This window comes from Hyaena hyaena, unplaced genomic scaffold (assembly GCF_003009895.1).
Source record: "Hyaena hyaena isolate Hyena2069 unplaced genomic scaffold, ASM300989v1 scaffold_90, whole genome shotgun sequence".
Taxonomy (NCBI): domain Eukaryota; kingdom Metazoa; phylum Chordata; class Mammalia; order Carnivora; family Hyaenidae; genus Hyaena; species Hyaena hyaena.
This window is the reverse complement of record NW_024080722.1, coordinates 1,930,717-1,954,864: the sequence shown is the minus strand read 5'-3', so window position 1 is coordinate 1,954,864 and position 24,148 is coordinate 1,930,717. Positions and strand designations below refer to the sequence as shown.

The window sequence follows — 24,148 nt, the reverse complement described above, 5'->3', positions numbered from 1 at the left end:
CCACACTCAGCACAGAGCCCAATGTGGGGCTTGATCTCAAGACCATGAGATCATGATCTGAGTCTAAATCAAGAATTGGACGCTTAACTGATTGAGCCATGCAGGTGCCCTGAATCTACATACCCTTCTGAATTATCCTGATAGCTCTCTCCCTAATCATATTATTACAATCTGCATCGATTTCACTTTTTGCTTTGGTTTGGCTGGCTTGGTTTATTTGAAAGAAGTAGGTATAAAATGCATCCTCCTTCTCTCCCCACAACCCCCCTCCAAAAACTATTTTCCTGAGGAACTTAATTCCCCAAACTCATTAAAGTAGCAGATGTCCAAAGCCTTTTAGGAATTGATAGCCTTTTCTTACTGTTGATGAATAAAATGGCAGGCTGGTACAGAAGGCAATGTTCCCATATACATTTCTCTGGGAAACAGAAAAAATGACACGAAAAGAAGCCTGTCTTGATAATGACCCTTACAACCTGAAACTTTCCCACAGCCATACAGATGCCTTCACTCTGACCTTGTGCATTTTTTTAGCAAGTATTCATGGAGCACATATTGTGTGTCAAAGTCCCTCCACGTTAGGAGATGGAGTCTCAGGGAAAGACAATGACTAGCCCAGGGTCTATACCCAGCAAACGGTAGACCTCAGACACAATTAGAGTAAACTAACTCATTTAATTTGAATTCCCTGGGCTCTTGAAAGCTGTTTGCTTTAGAGCAAAGAGCCCATGCAAAACTGGTCGATGGATCTGAAGGGAGACATACACTTTAAAATAATAAACAAGAAACCATTTATAAGGAAAGAAAAATTGAAGGGCAGAAAGTAATGAATCACCATTGCAAGTCGGCACAAAAAGAAAAATTAGTTCATAAAAATGCAGTTGGATAAATAATAGGTTATTTCATCATGTAAATATGTCCCCAAAATAACTTTATTGAAACGAAAACATCTATCGCAGCCCAAACTATTCATCACGCTAACGTATATCTAGAATCCTAACAAATTTATGAAAATGTTATATTCTGTAATCTTCCCGATCCAATGCAAATAAATAGTTGTGCTTCCACTGTCTCATTACAGAATGATTAATCACAGCTGCCAAAAGCAGCCGAGAAGCTAATTTTTGATTTCTCACATTGTGGGTGGCATTTGGGGGGAGTCCCTAAGGACCGTTATCTCTGAGTATGGGACTTTCTGGAATACCTGTCTCATTCCTCTGCCTCCCGCCATCAGGGCCAACCTGGGGAAGAATCATCATTTTCACTTTGAAGCTGAGTACAGCTTTTTCCAGCTCAAGAAATTCAAGAGCTCCTTGTTGAGCGAGTCAGGAGAGGAAGGAAGGAAACTTATCATTCACTGTGGTCATTTAATTTTATCATCATAACACCCGCCCACTATTATTGCTGCCAGGTGAGGACATTGAAGCCCAAATCTCCCCCAGATTGATGAGGTTTTGGGGTGATGGTGGGGATCCAGAGCCGAGAGGCAAGAAAGAATTCCCTTTATTTAAAAATTTAAAAAAAAAATTTTTTTTAATTTTTAAAAAAATTTCTGAGAGAGAGAGAGACAGCGTGAGCAGGGGAGAGTCAGAGAGAGAGGGAGATACAGAATTTGAAACAGACTCCAGGCTCTGAGCTGGCTGTCAGCACAGAGCCCACCACGGGGTTTGAACTCAGGAACCGCGAGATCATGACCTGAGCCGAAGTCGGACGCTTAACCTACTGAGCCACCCAGGCGCCCCAAGAAAAAATTCTTGAAGACTCATCGGTGCAAAAAAAGTGATTTTACTGAAGCAAGGGGACAGGATGATGGGCAGGAAGAGCTGCCCCATGAGGAGAGACTGGTTATACACTATGGAGTTGGGGCAGATAGAGTCTGGGGGAAGCTTTCAGTGAGATTTTCATATGCTAAAAAAGACTCACAGGATCCTGGAGGCCTAGCTATTGTTGAGCTAAGTTTATTTTTCCCTCAAGCAAAACATTAGCATTAAGACAGTAGGGAGCTCCTGAAGAAACATTTTACTCTGCCTGCCTCAAGTGTTTGTCAATGGGCTGCAGGTTATAAGGAAAGTTAGTTCTATCTGCCATTTCCTCTGCCTTTGTTTCCCACCTCACAAATCACTAGAGAGCTGCCTAGCAGTCAGGTGACCTGCTTCCGGGTTCACCCAGGACTTTAGGCATCACAAATCCCCGGTCCCAGAAACCCCCTCCCATGTTGCCAGGTGGGACGAGCGGTCACCATACCCAGTGATTCCAATGTGGGTTGGTTCCTCTAGAAACCTTTTGTTCTTTGCATTTGTACATTAAACATCCCCCAAGAAGTCGCAGGGGCCCCATGTTGGTGGCCAAAACCCTTTGGGCTTGGAGACAGAGGACAGGGCTTGAATCCCAGACCCAGACCCCATGCTGTCTTGGGTATGGCTACTAAATCTCTGGCACAAATTGGGGTGGAAGAAGATGGAAAAAAATGGAGAAAATGGCCTCTACACCTCAGCTCTCCCTGCCCTCTTTCTCCCGGCCCCGTCCAGCCCATCCTGGATCGAGGACTGGAGACCATCATAAAACCTCTCCTTCCTCTGTTTAAAACCCTATTCAGTTACCTGTGTAATTAGAAAAAAAATTTTTTTTTTAACTTTTACTTTAGAAACGCTGTTCCAGGTTTTAAAGAGTTTATTTTGGGAAGGATGCTCCTTCCTGGAGGGGAAAAAAAAGTTTCTGGCAGAACCTGTGAATTTTGTAACTGCAATCTCTTTCAAAGGCAAGAAGGCAGGCTTTTCAAAGGACAGTTACTAAGGAGACAATTGTATTTAAATTATCAGCTCACAATAGACTCGGCAAAGATATTGATTGGAAGTGAGAGGGTAAAATTATTTTCTTCAGTCTGGGGGAAAAACTGAGGGTCTGGCTGGAGGCTCCCCCTTGCTGAAGTGGAGAGAGACAGTGATTGTACTGGTTTTCATTGTTTAATCGCAGAGCCTAAGAACTGAAAAAAGATGCTTGCCTTTTGTCTCCCTAATAGCCTCTCACTCTGGTTAGCTGGAACTTAGAGGAACAAGCACAGACAGAAGGGAAATGCGTTGTGTTCACTGAGAAACTCGTGGTTCAAAGGGAAGTTTTCCTAACAACCCTGAAGCCACAAGAGAAACTAGTAATAATATAAACACGCTTCCTAATGTCCACATACTAAAGATTCATTAAGCAATTCCCGACATTAGGACATTCAAGCCTCACAGTAACCCAGTGAGGTTGATTATTATTGTTATTATTATTAATTTCCATGTTACAGATAGGGAAACTGGAGAGGATTAAAGAAACTGCTCAAGGTCTCACAAAGGCACCGGGCATAGCTGAGATCTAAATCCAGGCATCTAGCCTAGAATCCACACCCCCACCTCTGCATCAAGCTGCCTCTCCAAGATTCAGAGCCCTCATTGGCTTAAAAACTCGATCCTTTATGGACAAACAACAGAAAAAGTGTCTTTGGTTAAAGGTGTCCAATGGAGCAGGAAAGATAAGTGTTACTAAAGCCCGGAGAGGAAAATGGAATTTGATGAAGACGTAACTGATAGCATTCAGGTACTAGTGATGCGATTAAGACATTGCCTAGGTGTGATTTGTCTCCTTCATAGGACAGGAATATCCTTCTTATCCACTTTTGACTTAGCGGTTGGTTAATAGCAGAGAAATGGACCATCTGGTTGTGTGAAACACTTGTGGTTTACAAGTTTACAAGTACCCTCCACATCTAGTTGATCCTCTTAACAACCCTTTGGGAGAAGAAGCCGGGGTGTCATTCTCCCTGTTTTATGGAGGAGGAAAGAGATGAGTTTTGATGCAGCCCCAAACCTAGAGGGTCAGCGACTTCTAAATCCCAGCCTTCCTGTTCCTTCCATTTGCTCAGGCTACCTGTTGAGAAAGATCTTCATTTTCTCACTCCAGGAGGCTCCACCGTCACCAACCTCCTCCTTAAATCCTCCTCGGATCCCTGCCCGGGGCTCTGCTCACCCCCTACTCCACACTTAACCTGACGGTGGTAACTGTGCTCACTCACATTTCCAATCTGAGCCTCTGGGGCAATCACTTCTTTCCCCCCCTTTCTCTGCCCCAAGCCCAGCTGTGTGCCTGGCACCTAGAAAATGCCCAGTAAATGTTTGTCAAATAAATGATTCAGGGAATGATCATTCTGGAGTCTGGTGACTTCATATGATTTGAGTTATTGCATTTTTTCCCTCCCCTCTCTAGAAAGAAAAGCTCCCAGACGACCCCTCAGCTGTGTTCAGATATTGTAAATAATTGATCATAAAGATGAAACGCCCTAGCTGGACAGAGACCAGGGAACCTGTCAATATCGTGGGAATAAATCTCCATTCGCAGGGGCCCAGAGCCGGAGCTGGCTTCCCGAGGCCATTAAGCTATCACTGCTGCTCAGGCATTAGTTGGAATAAAGTGTTTGTGTTTGTTTGTTATCATTTCTTAGTAAAACTAATTAAGGAACTAATTGATTGTTTTGTTGTTCTACTAATTAACTCCATATGGTGCCCATTTCCATGGAGATAGACTATGAGTTATGGGAAGGACTCTGATTTAATGTGTCGTTTCTGGGTTTAGGGACAATCCTTTAGAATTAAGTATCCTTTCCAATCTCGTTTCCTTTCATTGCTGCAGCCATGTTCTTGGCCTTGCCAGCTCCTCGAGGATGGGGTGATGGGGCCTGCCAGGGCCAGGCAGGGGAGCTCTGGAGGACTGAAGAACACAAGGCTGGAGCAGGGAGTGGAGACAGCCCTAGGCTCAGATAATAAGTACTGTTGCTGAGACTTCCAGTTTAAGCACCTACATGTACCAGGCATCATGCTGAACACATGTGCGTACAAACCACAGACCCTGCCAATGACCAGCACGCACATTAGTGGTCCCATAAAGACACTGCATGGTCAGAGTCACTTACCTAAGTTCATCTAGCTAATTCATGTGTTCGTTCGTTTATTCAACCAATCTGTGTTCAGCACCCTCAATAGATGAGGCACTGTTCGAGCTTCTGGAAGTAGCTCTGAATCGGATTCACTCCTTCCCCTGGTGAAATATATTTTCTAGTAGGGAAAACAGACAAGAAATAAAAAAGCAAACAAGACTATTTTAGATAATGACGAAGGCAAGAAAGGGGGAAAGAAGTGATTGCCCCAGAGGCTCAGATTGGAAAGGTGTTCCAAGAGCACCTGGGTGGCCCAGTTGGTTAAGTGTTCGACTTCAACTCAGGTTATGATCTCATGATCCATGGGTTTGAGCCCACGTTGGGCTTTGTGCTGACAGCTTGGAGCCTGGAGCCTGCTTTGGATTCTGTGTATCTCTCTCTTTCTCTCTCTATCCCTCCCCTGCTCACACTCTGTCTCTCTCTCTCTCTCTCTCAAAAATAAATAAGTCCAGGTAGTAAGAGAGTCATGGTGATGTCATTTTAAATCCATTGGGTAGGAAAGACTTCTATGAACAAGTGACATTTGAGCTGGAATCTGGATGGGAAGAAGAAAATAACCATGTGAATATCTCAGGTGAGACCCTTCTGGACAAAGAGAACAGCAAAGAAAATGCCAAGGCAGGAAAGAGCTTGCAGTGTCCCAGGAGTCACCTGAAGGCCAGGCAGAGTGAACCAGGGGGAGAAGGGAAGGAGAGGTAAGGTCAGAGAGGGCAGGTGACCAGGCCATAAGGCCATTAGATATCTCAGGAGAGTCTACGATTCAGTCCACCTGTCCCTAGAACTCATGTTCTCATAGCCTGTGCTGTCTTTGGGTATAAGCATGAGTTATTATGCACACGCATGCAGGGCACTCACTGAGCATCTTGACTGGAGGCTAGGATGCAGTGCTGATGGGTCCTTTGAGAATGACTTGCTCTGTGGCTCCTGACCATTGATCCACAGATTCTCAAGAATCAGAGAAATTAGTCTCAGGATACCTGGCTCAGGAATGAAAATGCCCTTTACCCAAAGTAAGGCCCTCAAGTATAGGTCAACCTTCCTTGAAGGTCTAAATCCTAGCGCAGGTTACTGTTCAGTAAATATTCACTCTCCTTCCCCTCTTATGGTGAATGGGTTATCCTTCCCCACCAGTTGATACTGGGCTGAGTCATGTGACTTGCTTTGGCCAATGGAATGCCAGCATATGTGACATGAGCAGAAGCTTTACATGTGGGTTGACTGGGCCTTGTGCTATGGTGACCAGTCACGAGACAGCTTCTTTGGTAGCTGCTGTCCTTCAGCCTAGTCCCCAAAACAAATCTATGGCCTAGAGCCAAGGCGAGCCAACCACCATTTTGAACAGACTTACTCAGAAAAACCTGGCCTTGATCAGCTAAACCAGTTAACCCACAGGCTGGTAAGTTTGAGAACAAATGCTTATTGTTATAAGCTACTGAGATTTAGGAATGTTTGTTACACAACGTCATTGTAGCAATAGCCGATTAGTATGCCTACTATGTGCAAGCTCTTGACTAGATGCTGGAACGCAGAAATAAATAGAGTTGAAGAATTGTATCTACCTTTGAGAAGCTGAGAATCTAATAAGGACTCTTGTTTAAAGTCATAATTATATTAACTCAATTCAGAAACACTAACAGTTTTACTCTGATTGCTACTCTGATTGGTAGTTACATAATCACAAATTAAAACAATTTTTTAACATTTATTTGTTTTGGAGAGACAGAAAAATACAGAGCAGAAGCAGGGGAAGGGCAGAGAGAGAGGGAGACACAGAATGTGAAGCAGGCTCCAGGCTCCAAACTGTTAGCACAGAGCCTGACACGGGGCTCAAACTCATGAACTGTGAGATCACGACCTCAGCCAAAGTCAGATGCTTAACTGACTGAGCCACTCAGATGCCCCCATAATCACAAATTTTAAAAGGACAAAATTACTGAAGAATAACTTAGCATACATAGGCTGTAGTGGGCTAATAAAGGGAAGTCACAGTATAGTCGAAGGATGCAGCCTTGGGAGCCAGATATATTGAGTTCAAGTCCTTTTTTTGTTGCTTAGTAGGTGGATGACTTCAGAAAAGAAATGGAAATTTTCTGGGCCCCGGTTTTTACGTCTCTGCAGTGGAGAAAATAATGCCCACTTCCTAATGAGATTGTCAGGGTTTTTAATGAAAATATATATAAAATGCCCAGCATGACGTCTATCAGGGGTGGTCCCTCAGACATGCCCCTTTTTGTTGTAAGTTCATTTTTTAATGTGTGCTCACATGTATGCATGAGTGGGGGCAGAGAGAGAGAAGGAGAGAGAGAGTCTCAAGCAGGCTCGGTGCTGTCAGTAGAAAGCCTGACGCAGGACTCCATCTTACAAACTGTAAGATCGTGACTTGAGCCAAAATCAAGAGTTGGATGCTTAACTGACTGAGCCACCTGGTCACCCCTAGTTGTAAGTTCTTAATAACTACTTAAGGAATGGGTTCTATATAAAATGGCATCTAGGTGTCCAAATTCTATTGTAAGCACTCTTCCACTTTGACATTTCCTATAAAGAAACTGTCTGCAAAGTTCTCCAGTGAAGAATCAAGCAAGCTATGTTAACAGAAAATCCAATAACCTCCAAAGCAAGGCTTCTGTGTCAAAGTTGAGTTCAAGAAGGGGAGGCCAAGAAGCTAGAAATAGCCTCTGTTTCCTCCACCTGGTCTGCCCCAAATAAAGGAAGGAGGAAATCCATCTGTTTCTCCCCCATCACAGACTGGAGTGTGAGCTGGGGGCCGGCTGACCCTCTGCCCTCAGACTTGACGCTTCCTCTCCCACACAGAGGGAGCTGACATGTGGAAAGTCATGGCCTTTCCATAAAGCGACTGTGAGGAAGGCCTCCAAAGGGAGGAGGGAGCACAGCTGGTGGTGCTTCCTCAGTGGGGAGAAGACTCTAGAGCAGAAGTTCCATCCTCCCTGAGCCCAAACTGGAATGAATACCAAGGGCTAGAAATGCATACTCTTGTTTCCTCCCCAAATTGACTTACCAGATGTTTGATGTGAGGGTCAAGAGGAAAAAGAAAGAAGAATGTGTTTACAGAGGCACAGAGAGCATTCAGCTTGCTGGAGGTGACAGCTCCACCCAATTTGGCCTTGACTTGGCAAATCATTCAGTTCTGGATGCCATGCCTTCAAGTGGACATTCATACCTACCATGGACAGAGGACCTCATTTTATATTTAACAAACCAAAGTCCAGAGAGCTCAAGGGACCATCTTGAGTTCATCCAGCTGGAAGTGACAGTGTCAGAATTTGAACCCATATCTCCCTGACTCCATAGCTTGATCCCTTGGAGCCTCCAAGCAATCATGGTGGTGGTTAGAAGCAGGTTGGTGTTTGACACACATGTGGGCACCCAGGCTTCATCTAGTTCCCTCTAGAAACTGGGCTTAGGAATACCAGAGTATCAGTCAGATAGCAAATATTATAGCATTCCTTCAATATGCCAGGCATCGTTCTAGACCCCAGGGAAGACAGTTGTGAATAAGGCAGACAGGAACTTGTTAGGTCAATAACAAGACTTGTCCATGTTATGCTTGGTTTCTAGTGGGGTGAAATAGCAAACAAGGAAAAAGGAGGGAGGAAAGGAGGAAGGGACAGAGGATGGTAAGGGAAGAAGGAAGGAAGGAAGGAAGGAAGCGAGGGAGGAAGAGAAAATTTCAGGTATCGATCCATGTTATAAAGAACATAATATCAATTCACAGAGAATTCCTGGGAGGCTGGTTTAGTGAGAGTCATTGGCAAAGGGATCACTAAAAAGTGCCATTTGAGTTAAAATCTGAAAGACGAGGTGACAACTAGACAGAGGACACAGAAAATGCAACGGTTATGAGACAGGAATAAAGTCAGTGGACATGTTCAAGCATTCAAGTAGACACTTGAATATAAAGGTTCAAATCTCATTGTAGAAGCTCAGGCTTAAAATATAAAATCAGACATAAAATCAAGAGTCTTTCAACATTCAAAAGACAGCATTTGATGAGATCATCCAGGGAGCAAGTGCAGCAAGTATGACGGGGCCCTGGGGTCCTCTGGCATTGAGAAGTCCTTGGAGCCAGAAAGATGCCTCCAGAGGTAGGGGTGGGGTGGCCAGGGAAGGCCAGGGAGGTACACAGAAGGCCATGGGAATTGGGTGCAAGAAAGGACATGCTCGAGAATTAGGAAGTGACCATGTTCAGTTCTGCAGAGAACCCAACACAGGGATGCCCAGAGCTGGCCTTGGCATTGGCAAGACTGGTCGTTTGTGACCTTGATAGGAGTAGGCTCAGAGAAGGAGGTGGGGTGATTGGAGTGGACTGAGGAGGGAAAAGAGCTGAGGAAGTGAAGAGTGCCAAGAAGACTTCCAAAGAAGTTTGTTTCAAATGCAGGCAGATAAACAGTGCAGAAAGCTGATGGGGATATAAAGGCATGCTCGTATGCCCGTGGGAGCAGCCCTGTACAGAGGAATTGGTGATATTGGATAAAGAAAGAGGAAGAATCTAGTGGGGTTCTTTGAGGGCACAGGAAGAAATAGGACCTCAGGCTTCCATGGCGGACTGATCTTTTCCGGAGCAGCAGAAGAATCCGAGACACTGTCCTTGCCCTGGGCAGGACCCGGCCTGCAGGTAACAGTCCTTGGTGCTTCCAAAGGGGCTGTGCCTTCTCTTTTGCTTATGTCCCTCCCTGCACCCAGCACCAGATTACATGGCCCTGTCACCACCCTGTGGTAAAGTGGGACCACCATCTCCTAGGGCACCTTGCCTGGGTCAAGTGTTTGCTTACAGTGTTTATAATGTTCTCAGCAACACCAAGATGTTCGCAAGCCTGTTTTAGTTCTGACAGGATATCTGACTTCAATCCCGTGTTGGCCATTCACTCTGCAAAGTCAACCCCTTCTGCCATCTAGGTCTCACTTTCTTCATCTACTAAATGAGAAGGAGCTAGGAAATTCTAGAAGGCCCCAGGGAATTCTAAGAGGGGGCAAACTAGCTATGTCTTGTGCCACATCAGATTCCAATAGTCATTGAGACTTTCTGAGAACTGGCAGTAGTTAGCACAGGAAGCAGGTTCCCACCCATTCCCCTCCCCAAGTTTGAGGTCAGCCTCCAGCTCACCTCAAATGCAGCTACTCTCCCAAATTTTCCCAAGTCCCCTCCCTGCCTTCTTTCCTCTGGTCCTTGTCTCTAACCTTTCCAATTGTTCATTGCCTCTGATATTGTGCGAAGCTCCAAGATAATTGTTGCAGGAGAAGCAATCAGCTCATCCTTTGACAAGTCATCAAGACAGACAGGCAAGCTGGGGTATTAGGTTGTCAATTTCCAGGCCCTTCCAAATGTTAGAACAATTTTGGTGAATTACAAGCAATAGAAAATCACTTTGGGTGCTCATTAGGGCAGGAGGCAGGAGCAATGATGAATGCTTGGAAGCAGAGACAGAAGTAGGCTTTCCTGGAGCCAAAAGCTCACCTTCCAGCATCTTCTGGGAATGGCTGACTTAACCCTCACTCTTCTGGAGAAAGCCCAAGCATCCCCCATTGTTTTGTGAATGGAGATTATTCCTCCTTGCCCTGGACAATTAATTCACTGTCCATTTATGGGGCACTCATGGTCTATGCTGGGTCTTTGGGATGAAGGAGACATACTCACTATTTGGTTGATCAGAACAAAAAGACACACATAGTAATTCCACAAGAGACAAAACAGACCAAGGACTGTAGGAGTAAGGAGGAAAGGGAGACTGATTCTAACCAGAAGAGGTGCCCTTTGAGTGGGGTCTTGAAGAATCAGTAGAACATTAAAATACACTCTTGCTCCACAACTAACAACGACAAAACAACAATAGAAATGGTAATGGCTAACACTTACAAAATGCTCATATAATGCTATTATGGTCAAACCTTATAACTAAGAGCTTTACATACATACTAAATTGTGTAATAATTCACAATAACCCTTAGGTAGATATTATTATCCCCATTTTATAGATGAGTAAACTGAGGTACAGAGAAGTTAAGTAATTCCTTAAAGAATTACAGCCAATAAGTGTTCATATAGGGATACAGAAGAAGTGTAATAGAAGATTATTGGAAGCAGACTCAAAGCTTTTTAGGGAAATTGGGAAATGACTGTTGAATAGGCAGAGCATCAGGCCAAAAGACCAGGGTTCGCATCCAGGCTCCACTGCCTATGACCCAGGTGGCTACTCAGGTGCTTTTGGGAAAATACTTACACTTTCTGAGCCTCAGCTTCCTTGGAGGAGTCAGTGTGGTCCCAGGTGTCCGGCAGCAACATCCAGGAATAGTGACATTGCAATATCTAGAAAGCTGGGTCTGCATTCATTCTATTGCTCAGGGCATTCATTGAACACCTGTTGTGGGCCATATACCAGGTTAAGTACAATGGGGAGGAAGATAAATGAGACCAAATCCTTCCTCTTATGAGAAATGTAATGTTGTAGGGAATGCTTTTAAGTATTAATCTGTGGGTTTGCTCCCAGATCCTGGGATCACTGTATCCTCTCCATTGGACCTGAAGGGTCTCTCCTCTCCCCTACTCCCCAGGCTGCACATGGAGGTATAAGTTATCCTCTGCAGAATATAAAACAGAGGTCACTGTGAACATGGCCAAATGCAAAAGGAATCAGATGCACAGCAGCAGAGCTAGATTTTCTGGCTACAGAGACCACATAAGGGTCATTAGCCTGTTTATAGCTCAAGGGAAGTATCGAGGAAAACAGGACCTGCCGGAGACATGATGCCTGTTCCCATAATCATAAAAGAAGAAGTTCCCACAATAAGTTCCTTCACAAGGTGCAATCATCACACCAGGGCCAGAATAAGGACACAAGTCACTCCCAAAACCAATCAACAAGGTACCTTGGAGGTCAGGACTCAAGCAGAAATAACTGAGTGGAGGTGGATATCGGTCGTCATCTGACAGCAAGAGGCCGTGAAAACTTGTCCAACCTCACAAGGAGCTTTCTCGACTAGTGGGTTCAGAATGGCTCCCAACAGAAATCGCATGGAATGATCACGATCTGATTGAAAAGTCTCAACATCTGACTAAGGTGGGACCAGAAGGAGTTAGCTTGAAATTGCCTCATTTCAATATCTGGGGTCAGAGAAATGAGGGCATGGGAGATGTGCTTGCAGAATGGAACCTGCCTAGTGTCCTATGTCACAAAGGAGAATGAGGCCGATTCTACCAGTAGAGACAATCAGCTGGAGGCAGGAAAGCTTTTATAAATTAGTTCACCTTTCAACTTAGTCCTGGTCCCACTCAACATACCATTGGGTAGAGGGATGGTCAAGATTGAAGGGCTAGGTAAACAGGAAGTAACAAGATGGAAACATGACTTGGCATAGAAAACACTCCTCAGATCTGGGCCAGGATGGAAGTGGAGGGAGAGGGGCTCATGTCAGGGATATTCTTAGCTCTGGTGTCAGGATGAAGTCACAGTTGGGGCTCAGGGGACTCCAGGGGGAAAGCCTGGAGAGAGAGGCAGGGTCTGAAATCTGGGCAGCACTGGATACATAAAAATGGATGTAAAGCATTTGCATTTTGATCCCAAAGCCAACTGACTAAGCTCAAGACGAAAGAAATATAGGTGAGGAGAAGTTTACATGAAAAAGATTTAAAAGTAAGAGATGACTACAAGCTCTGTAGAAGCCAGTCCTAAATTAAACCTAGATTTGTTACAGTTATCCCAAATGCATCACAGCCAGATGTACAGTCAGGATTTCATGGAGGTTGGTAGAAGAAATAGGAAACTAAAGATGCATGGACCAGTGAGTGGCCCAATGAAAAGCACCCAGATTATGAGTCATACAAACACAGGTTCAAAGCCTGACGGGGATGTTTAGAAGCTGTGTAAACTTAGGTGAGCTACTTTGTTTCTCTAAGCCATAGTCTCCCCAACCAGAAAGGTTATTTGGAAGATTGGGGGAAAAAACAGATGTAAAGCAACTGATAGAATGCCGGGCACAAAATAGGTGGCTCAAAATAAAATGGTCTTTAATGTTAATTAAGGTGATGATGATAATAATAATGGAGGTGGTGGTAGTGATGGTGATGATGGTGGTGGTGGTGGTGATGATGATGGTGATGATGGTAGTGATGATGATGATGATGATGATGGTGACGATGATGGAGGTGGTAGTGGAGGTAGTGGTGGTGGTGATGCTGATGGAGGCAGTGGTGGTGATGGTAAGTAATGATGACAAATAAGATTTTAATGTTGTCCTTTAATTAAGCCAGGCAGTGATGACACTTTCTCATCACACCCCATAGATCTTGGATACTCTTAAGACCTTGAGAGGTGAAGAATAAGAATCCAGGTGGAAAGTAAAAGAAACTGAATAGCAGTGGGCTTCCGAGAAGGCACACGTGTTGTTTCATAGCCAGCAGAAGCTGGAACCGGGGATGGACAATAACAACAGCTGTCATCCGCTGGGCCCTCACTATGGGAAGCAAGGCACTAGATCCTTCAACATTCTTGATCCTGATTCGCCTCACAGCAGTGCTCCCAACGGAGGGAATAGCCCTTGAAATGGCCGTGAGAGGGAGGAGTTGGAGGCTGGTAGAGGACAGCAAGGAGGGGAGCAGGATGAGACAAAGCTGAATAGAGGAAACAAACCAATACCTAGAAAGCACCTAAAACAGCACCTAGTGTGTAGTAAGCGCTCAGTGAACTCAGACTCTGTATCATCACTGCCATCATAAAAGAGTCAGGGGTTATACCAAGACAGGAGAGGTGTGCTGTAGGAGGGAAGGAGCTCTCTGCCACTGGAGCATGCAAACAGCGGTCATCAGGGACTTTCAGGGGACTGCAGAAGATCAGACTGTAGCATTGGGTCGAGGCAGGGCTTGGATCCACAGGGTCTGGGAATCATTTCAATCATTATTGCCTGGAATTCCCTAGAAGTGAACTGAGAAGAAAGGATCTCAGCAGACATGGAGATATTTGGGGTGCCCTGAAAGCCTTCCTTGCAAGTACACCTCATTTCCGCCACACATCCCAGTGTCACCTTCTGCCTGGGCCACAGGTAAGTTCTACCAGAGATGCCGAGCCCAACCCTGAGCATAAATGCCCCAGATAAGCAGACTTTGTCTCTATGCCTTAATCCCGTTTGAACTTGTCCTGCCTTCTTTGTTCTCCCATTTTAATGATTCCATTCTCTCCACCAGCCCCCCTCGACAGCCACCATGGATCAACCCCCACGGCAGGGAGCCCTTTAATTGGCAGAAACGTTGCCAACACTCAGCTGTGCGGGCGGAGAGGCATTTAGTGGTGTTTGTTCTGTATGGGGGGGAAAGAGGGAGTTCTTCAAAACCAAGTAGCTCCAGTAGCTTGTTCAACATGATTTCAAGGTGATAAATTGGACCTGATTTTTTTTTTGTCATTTTTTCCCCTGCCGGTTCTTCTGACAAGTGGCCACTGCTGAGCTTGCTGGAGGAGACAGAATTACTTTCACTGGCAGCTCGTGCCTTCCCGCTGTCTCGCTTCCTCTCCTCCCTCCCTTCTTCCGGGAGCTAACATCACCCACCAGGAGGCCAGCCCCAGGGTGGGGCCCAGCAGACCCAGGACTGCATCTCTGAGTATCCAGGGCCAGGGCTGCTGAGTTCTGGAAAGGAAGATCTGGAAAGCATGGCTGTGGGACCTTGGGGATGGGGCCCTGAATCTCAGGCTCTGGACACCCTCTCTCGCAACCCCCCCCCCCCGCCTTCACTTCTCACATGGTTCATTCATTCCAATAGCATTTACTGAGTCCCTACTATATACTGTACTAGGAATACATAAACAAACAAGACTGAAAATTTCCTGCCCTTGTGGAAAAGAGGGGAGACACGGGCAATAAACTATACATATACCAGATTAGGAAGTTATATATATTCAGAGGGTGTTGGGTGTTATGAAAAAGTAAATAAAACTAAGCAGAGGAGGGAGGGGTCATTGAGGATGTGGGGTGGGAAGAGGGAGATTACAGTTTTCAATAAGGTGAATGAGATAGCTTTTCCTCAAACAGTGACGTCAGAGCAAAGCCCTGAATGCACTCATTCTCTCCACCACTCCTTCATTCACTCACACCCTCATCCCTCCATCCAAACATTCATTCATTTAATCACTAAGTAACCAACCATGCATTCCACCTTCAATGATCCATCTATTCGCTGATTCTCTCACTCTCCATTTGCCTGCTCACTCGTATTCGTTCATACATTCATTCACACTCTCACTCACTCATCAATGTCTCAGGCATTGAGTTCTTTTCACTTCCATCTTCAAATATGCCTCATGCCCTCTCTCTACTGGACCTTTGCATTTATTGAGCACATAGCCCGAGATGTTACTTCTTCTTGTCTCCATCTGCAGTGCTTGGCTAGAATCATTCCCTCTGGGAAGCATCTCCGACCTGCCGTCTAGGTTAAGGATGCTCCAGCTCCTGTTTTTGTCTCTCACAACATTGTTCCAGCAGCTTATTTCTTAGCTGGATGCCCTCACAGGACCATGAGCTCCTTGAATTTTGGGATAGTGTCTTATTCCTACACCTGGCATCCTGGCTTGGCACGCACTCGATGTTCAGTAAATACTTGTTAAGTCAATCGTCAAGAGCAGTCCGTGCAAAGAATCAGAAGGAGAATCATTGACCAACCAGAGACATAAACCACAAGGAAGGTGACAAGGGCATCTGTGCTGAGCTCATTTGTCTATGCTTCATGGGCTGTACAGGTCTGAGTAAGCCCCACACTGACCCTATGAGGAAGGTGTTTTTAATTTCACTTCCTAGATAAGGACAAGGAAGCTCAAAGGGCTCAGATGCCTTGCCAAAGATCCTACAAGCAATAGATGGTCCCACTAGAATCCACCCCCAAGTCTGTCTGTCCCCACAAGCTTCCCTCTTGCCACACCCCTGAGCTGTCTCCCTCAAGACAAGTGAAGGCCATCTGGCCATTTGGAGAATGAGCCTAGAGCTCTGGGGCCACGTCCATGGGGTCCTGCACCCCCACCTTAACTATCTGCTGCTGGCAAATAAGATTATTTTCCTGATTCTGCATTTAAACGGGCCCAGACCTCCCCAAGACCACAGAGCCCTGGCCTCAGACCTTTTAACTGGTAATTACTCTGCAGCCACAGTGTGAGATCATCCATTAACCTGAGGCCAGAGTGCGCCCTGCTAATCAGCCAGCTCAGATTCCATCAAGCAGCTGGGCTGATTGCAGACCTTAATCATGGAGGGACGGGCACAATCAGACTGTCCAGCCCTCCTCCAAGCCCACGGGGGAAAGAAAGTTTTATTACAGAGGGGCTGACATTTGGCAGCCTCTGTGAGGAGAGGTTGCCATAGGCCATGTCTCAGCCAAGACTTGCTTAACATCCATGCAAGACCAAAGGAGAAGTAGGAGCTCGGGCCGGGCAGATAGGATAGAGCTCTAGAGAAAGATCAAGAGAAGAGAAGGAAGGGAACTCTTGGAGCACTATGGCCCAAACCATGAACCAGCACCGCTCTGGGTATCCACCTAGACTGCCTTTAATCTCTGGATAACATTGCAAGGTTGCTGTTCTTGAGCCTCACAAAGGGGAAGCTCAAGTTCAAGGAAATGAAGAATGTTTTCAAACTCATACAGCTGGTGAGTGGTAGGTAGTACTAAGAATTGAAGATGAAGCTTTCTGTCTCCAAAATCCTGTGGACTTCTACCATCCCCAGGTATCTAGCTTTCAAATTGGCTGATTTCCTTGTGTTGGGGATGACAAAGAGGTTGATGTGCACACTGAAACTAAGGCTCAAAGCTCATCCTAGCCACATTGGCATTGGAAGAGAGGCATGGTTCACCTGAAGAGAGAGATCAATAAGAGTAGAATTCCAGGCAAGGTGTGAGATGACTGGGAGTAGGGGGTTCTATCAGCCAGGAGATCCCTCAAGGCTTTCCGAGTCCCTGTTCATAATAATCCTAACCTCCTTAGTTTCTTTCTTTTTTTAAATGTTTTATTTATTTCTGAGAGAGAGAGAGAGAGAGCAGAGGAGGGTCAGAGAGAGAGGGCGACACAGAATCTGAAGCAGGCTCCAGGCTCTGAGCTGTCAGCACAGAGCCCGATGCGGGGTTTGAACCCATGAACCATGAGATCATGACCTGAGCCGAAGTTGGACGCTTAACTGGCTGAGCCACCCAGGCGCCCCCTCCCTAGTTTCTTTAATCCCCTTAGCCGTGAAAGAACAGCAAGGAAAGCATGAGATCCTATAGGTATTCTTGCCAAAGTCTTTGGGGGAAGAAAAAGTTTTGATGTTCCTGGAAACAAAGATAAGAGATGTCGACCTTGGAGCAAGGTGGCCCAGTGCTGGGAAAAAGACTATTCAGCCTTGGAGTGAAGAAGACGAAGAAGAAGGTCTAGAAAGGCAGAGCCCACCTCATGGCCAACAGGAGGTAGGCAAGTAATATCATTCTGTTGCCCACACCGAGATGATGCCCTGGGAGTCTAAATCCCAACAGCTCATCCATGACCAGGGGGATTCTTTACAGCCCCCCACAATCCTCCAAATACAATCCATACACCTGCCCATTGGGTTCCCCACTCCTACACCAGTCTCCCTATGTCACATTGCCCTATTTTATTTACTGCCTTCATAGCATGTTTCTCTGAAATTACCTTCTTCATCTGTTTATTATGTGTTTGTTGTCCCCCCCCCCCATTAAAATGGGAGCACCCAGGAGGGGAGGATCTTGTCTGACTTGCTCACTGCTGTGGATTCCAGCAGCTAGGATGGTACTTGGCACATAGTAGGTGCTCGATAAATATTTTTTGAGTGAACAGTGTCAGAGTTAGTGTCACAGGCTGCGTAAAGGATGGAGGCCCTGAGAGAAGAGGGACCAGAGGCAGAATGAGTAGTAGGATCTGGATTGTTGTCTGAAATTTGGAGTCTAGCCTCCACATTCGGGGAACAAAGATATGGAAAACCACAAGATAACTAGTTTCAAAAGGTTGTGTTTGACTAGCCTTTCTCTACCAGTCCCTGTCCAATAATCTGTACCTTCTAAAAATTCCTCGCATCCATCCACTTCTCGCTATTTCTTCCCCAGAGCCCATCCAGATTGGTCGGTCTTTGCGTATTCTCCCCTGCTGAAGATTAAAATTACCCCTCAAAAATGACAATGTATTTATTTTTTCTTTCTTTCTATTTGAACCACAACCTGTTTTTGAGACTCAGCAGGCCCTCTTAAAAGGAAATGCATTCTAGGAAAGTAGATTTAGACACTCCTTAGTGGCCACAAAAAACAAACTGAAGCAGAGAGACACAGTTTTAAAGTCAGATTTGAGGGGAGCCTGGGTGACTCAGTTGGTTGAGTGTCTGACTTAGGCTCAGGTCATGATCTCGCGCTTTGTGAATTCGAGCCCTGTGTCAGGCTCTGTGCTGACAGCTCAGAGCCTGGAGCCTGTTTTGGATTATACATCTCCCTCTCGCTCTGCCCCTCCCCTACTCACATTCTATCTCCCTCAAAAATAAATAAACATTAAAAAAGTTTTTTAAGAAGAGTCATAAAGTCAGATTCAAATCCCAGCTTTGTGTCTTCCTACTCGTGTGACCTTGGGTGAATCACTTCACCTCTCTGAGCCTCAGTTTTATACCTAATGATACGTTCCTTGCAAGGTTGTGAAAACCGAAGTAAGCTACAAGTGCATTTGGCCATAGTCAGGTGCTTGCTATCACTGCTGAATAGGTCGTGAGCTTTGGGCTTGTGCTGCCTCTCTGGCTGTGTGAGGTTAGGTAGGTAGCTTCCCCTCGCTGAGCCTTTCCTACTCCTCTCATCTCCAGAGCTTCCACTCGGATGCTGCTCTTCCCAAACATGTCACAGTAGGTCACCACCCTCCCTCAGGCACCTTCCACAGGCCCAGCGGGACCTTGAGTTAAGACTCCATGGCTAGATCACAGAACCCATCCACGTCTCCTGCCACTTACCAAAATGTCCCTGTGATGCCCACAGCATTAGCATGTATTGACAAGCTCAACGAAGAAGAGCTGTCTGCCCTGACTGCTCCTTCCTATATTAACTAGAAATTCCATTAATTCCATTCAATAGACACTTGCTGTTCACCTACTCTGTGCCGGGTGCCATAGTGAGGAGTCAGAGAGGAACCAAACGTGGTCCATAAAAACCCAGAGCCTGCAGGACAATTAATCCAGGACTGGAATTTACTCTTTTTTATTCTGGGCTCCGCGGAAGACGTGCTGTATCAGAGGCCCCAGCAGGAAACCAGTGGCATATGCAAATATGGTCACTGAGACACGTTTAATAAAGTCCCTTGTTTACAAAGGCAAGAGCAAGTCTAGGGAAAACCAACAAGGGTTCGCACAGTATTTTGGAGTCACCACTGCTAGGTTGGAGTGGGAAAGGGAAGGAAGCAGTTACCAAAACCCGGAGTGAGTGTCTGTAGCCTAGCAGGGGCTTGCCTGGAGAGAAAGGAAAGGAAAGGAAAATTCGTCTGATCTCTCTACCCGCATCTTTGGGTCTCCTGATGCTGCCTCCCATGGGCTGAATCCCATAGGAATCCAAACTGCCAGGGGCCCAAGGTGCAGTCCCTAGGGGCTGCCTCCCAGCTCACAGAGCTTCAGGGAGGAGGGCAGAGAGAGGATCTGGGGAGCAAATGAAGCACATCCTCACACCTGCTGGCCAAGGAGAGCCGGGCATGACCCCGCGAAGGACCTGACCTTTCCCCTGCCAGCCCCTAAAATTCTCTCTCATCAGCCCGACTTGTTATTTCCAGGAATGTGTCACTGGGAGGGGGGAGACTTGGAGCCACAAGGCACTATTGTTGAAATGCCCGGAGAGTCTCCAAGGCCCTATTGAAATTCTCTCCCTCTCCCCAGCTCTCCCTGTAGCATTGCAGGATTACCACAGCTCATATTCATCTGTCTCCAAAAGATTAAACCGTCCCCTGGAAAAGGCCACTGTTTCCCAAAGGAGAAGAGGCCATTTATGCTCATTCCCTCAAGAAATAGCGGCTTTAGGGGGGAAAAAAGTGCAGGTTGATTTTTTTCCCCTGCTTGAGAAGGAGCTGGTGTTCTTTTTTTTTTTTTTTTTAATGTTTTTTTTTATTTATTTCTAGGAGAGAGCAGGGGAGGGTCAGAGAGAGAGGGAGTCACAGACTGAAACAGGCTCCAGGCTCTGAGCTGGCAGTCAGCACAGAGCCCGGCGTGGGGCTCGAACCCACGAACCGTGAGATCATGACCTAAGCGAAAGTCGGACGCTTAACCGACTAAGCCACCCAGGCGCCCCATCTAGAAACATTTTTGATGGTCATAACTGGAGGTAGGGGAGGTAATGGCACCTAATGGTAAAACCCAGGGATATATCCAAACGCGCGGGACAACGCCCACAACACAGCCTACAATGCACAGGACAACACCCACAACAAAGAATTATCTGGCCCAAAATGTCAGCAGCGCTGAATCCAAAGACCCTGTTCAAAAGTCTCCCACTCCCCATCATGGCACCCGTCTAGTCACGGTGGCCCCTCAGCTGGGGAGAAGCTCGACAGGAAATCTTGACAAAGGATCACACGGTGTCTTGCTGGAAATGTTGGTCTCTGCCCTAAGGACATTGGGAAGGCCCTGGAGAATTCTAAACAGGGAAGAGACCTAGTGAATTTGAATTTGAAGAAGATACTTCTGGCCGCTGTGTGGAGAGCAGACTGGAAGGTGTGAGGGGGACCAGAGGGAAGGATGCTGTCATCCAGATGATGGTGGACCGGATAAAATGGTGAGGGGCAGACAGAAACAAGCAGGTGGGTCTGGGATGTATTTAGAAGGAGACAAACACAATAAGACTTCAGGAGGAGAAAGAGGCATTAGAGATGGCTGCCAGTTTTCTGGCTTGAGAGCCAACAGCATAAAATTACTCACTTTGATTTTATAGACATCGTCTCTCTCTTTCTCTCTCTCTCTCTCTCTCTCTCCCTTTCTCTCTATATCTGTCTTTCTATAAGTACCTCTCTATCTAACAAACAACTGTGATCTTCACAGAGAGATCAGCATCTATAAGATTCCTGAGAAGAGGAGAGGTCAAGGCTGCCAGGTACGGTTGTGCAGGATGTCTACAATGGGAATGATGGATTGAGCAGCCTACATGGTAGCCTGCACGTTCCAGGTTGTCCAACTTTCTGGCCTGAGCTCTTGACTCTGGGTTGACCATTACCTAGGAAGTCCTGAGGCTCCAACTTTGGGAACAAAACTACCAAAACAAGAGAAGACCTGCTCTGTCAAACCACTACCTCTATCTCTTTACAAGGCTCCCTACACATGGGAAGGAGAGGAGACCAGTTGGGAAAGGCGGGAGTAAGGTGAAGTCCATTGAACCATTGAAATGGTGGACCTTGTGAAGAAATGAGCTCCTGAGACAGGATGCACCAGAGGAACCCCAGCGTAAGCGAGGTAGGATGTTAGACCAGACCTCCTCAAAGTCACGTCCTGCTCTGAGAGTGTAGGATGCAAATGAGATACGGTGATATCTCCATGTTGGCCTTTATGAAACCCAAATGATTTCTCCAACAGAGTGTCTGCAGAAGCAGCTGAGAAAAATCACACAAGCATCTTGACCACATCACTAATTTAAAAACACTCCCTGCAGGGCAGGGAATATCTTCCAAATGTTTCTCTCTCTCTCTCCCCCTCTCCCCCCCCCCCTCAATGTATCAACGATTTGCTTCCACCCTCTGACAGGCCTTCAATAAACGTTCCGTCAGTGTAAATCTGCTCCCTCTCCTCTTCCTTCTGACGACCACTTTCTCAGCTCCCACCCACCTAAACACCCCCACATTCTGTCCTTCCATTCAAGTAGGAGTTGGGGAGAAGATCTGATGTGATTCAGGAGACGGTGCAGGGATAGCCATGCCCACACCGCGGGGTGAGTCACAAAGTGCCCTGATGAGTCTAACACAGGTTCTCTTCAGCCTCAACTTTCTCCAGAGCCAACTGCCTGTGAATCAGCTGCCCTGAGGGGTCCCATGGGCAGCTCAGATCCTCCAGGTCCTAAATGTAGTTCATTGTAACCCCCCATGCCCTCCCAAATCCACTCCCACCACAGAGTTCCAAGCTTCCCAGAATGTCACACAAGCCAGACAGCCGGTCCTTCTGGAGTATCTTTGACTCTTACTGATCTTTCACTCCTCACAGCCATCTGTCTTTGCCTTAGTTTGGGTTCCTCCAGAAGCCAATCTCTAGAACAAGGATGTAAACACAAGTAGTTGTTTGGGGGGGTGCAGGAAGCTCGAGGTGAAGGAATAGGGAAGGGAGGCAGGGAAGGAAAGGAAATCAACCAAGGATGCATTTCTCAAGCCATCTGTGCTATGGGCAGTTGAAGCTCAATTCCACGTGGTAACTTAAAGAAATGGTATAGAAACAAGCTTCAGAGTCACAAGTCATTTGGTGGTGGAGGGCTCCCCTGGCGGGGGATGGGGGGAGGGTGGGGGGTGTTAATTCCCTGGCACTTACATCCTGTCTTACCTACAGGCAGTTCCACGCTTCAGAGAAAGCCCTCAGGCAAAAAGATACAGATGCTGCAGATTGAATTAAGCCTCCAGGGAGGGGGACAGGCCATCATTAGCTGTGGCTTCAGGTCCTGTGGAGACTATCATCGAAATAACTCTCCAGTATTCTAGATTCTCCCCATTCTAGAGTCCTCCAGCCTTGTCCAGGCCACTGTCTGGCTTTTCACAAACAGCACTGACATGTCTCCCTGCTTCCAGCCTAGTGCCCTATGGTCCTTCTCCAAACTGTGGTCAAGTGAACTGGCACGTCACCCTTACAGTGCATCCTCTGGGTTTGGACTTCCTGTCTCCCTTCTAAGTACATGACTTTAGGTAAGACAACAAACGGCTCTGTACTTGGTTTTGGTGGGGGGTTGGGGGGAGCGGTGTTTGTTCGTTCCTTTCCAGTGAAAATTGGACATAAAAACTATAGCTTCATCATAGAGTTACCACAAAGATTAAATGAGCTGATCCAGTTAAAGTGCTTAGAACAGCACCTGGCACGTGGTAGGCATCCAATAAGTGTTAGCTGTTATGATTCTTATAACAAAAACCTGACCGCGTCATTCCTTGGAAGTCTTCCTTCTAAGAACTAGACCCTGGAGGTGTGAGCTTTGCTAACTGCTGAAAAATTCAGAGCCTAGGGGGCCTTAGGGATACTCTTGGAGACAACTCTTCATCCAAGGATTGAAGATACTGTTGGTAGAGCAGATGCCTCGGGATAAAGGAGCCACAAAGGTGTGACTGCTGCATGAGTTTGCTCATCATGGGTGTTGAACCCAAGAACCAAAGATATAAAAGATGCCTATAGCGAAGTCCTACCTGACCTAGGGAATACTTGTGGTCAGAAAGGTATGACTAAGAAAGGAAGGGCTCCTTGCCTTGGACAGCAATCCTCATTCCACTAATGAAGCAGAGTCTTCAGAATGAAGCCAACGCAGGGTTAAAACGTGTCTCTCTAGCACTAACTCACAGTGTGTCCTTGATGAGTCAGTGTTTCTTTCCTTCTCTGAACCTCAGTTTCCTAATCTGTAAAATGAAAATAATGCCACAGACCTAATGGCAATTTTGGGAGGATTAAATATCACACATATGTCAAAAGCCCAGGCATACGGTGGGCTCTGGATCAAAGTTCCAGTCTGTCTTTGTCCCCACTCACAATTACTAGCTGTCTTGGTCCTGACTCCCCATGAGTACAGTGGAAATCCTATGCCAACCCTGAATATCTTCAGAGTCTCAACTCGCATTCCCTTGACACATCTTCTTATTCCAGTCATTGCTGCAGCAACTATGTGTGTGTGGTTGGAGCTTGACAACACCTCTCATCTCTGACACCATCTCTCCCTCCACTTATCCCCGTGGCCTCCTGAGAATTTCCTTATAACCCACTGAACTCAAGCCTCGTTCACAGAAATGTTAGTGCTACTCAAAATAAATGGTAGTCACACTACAACCTTACTCAGGGTGACCCTGAAGGATGGGGCATGGGGATCGGGGACAGGATTCTTTCCCATAGGTGGGATTTTGAGCATACTTGGTTGTTCTCCATGTACAGAGGCACAAATGAGCTGAGGTACGAATATATACAGACTCCTGAGCAGTGACAATGGTCCATCAGGGGCCTGGAAGGAGCATGATCAGAGGTTAGAAACAA

General features: G+C 46.3%; 1 long non-coding RNA gene across 1 annotated transcript; it reads right to left on the bottom strand.

Annotated features, from left to right (window-relative positions):
• Positions 1-4,963: 4,963 nt before the first annotated feature.
• Positions 4,964-11,332, bottom strand: LOC120233404. The gene is made up of 2 exons (XR_005528813.1): positions 11,206-11,332; positions 4,964-5,087 (listed from the first exon to the last, which is right to left on the bottom strand). It is a non-coding gene; the product is annotated as an uncharacterized LOC120233404 (long non-coding RNA).
• Between the last annotated feature and the right edge of the window lie 12,816 nt (positions 11,333-24,148).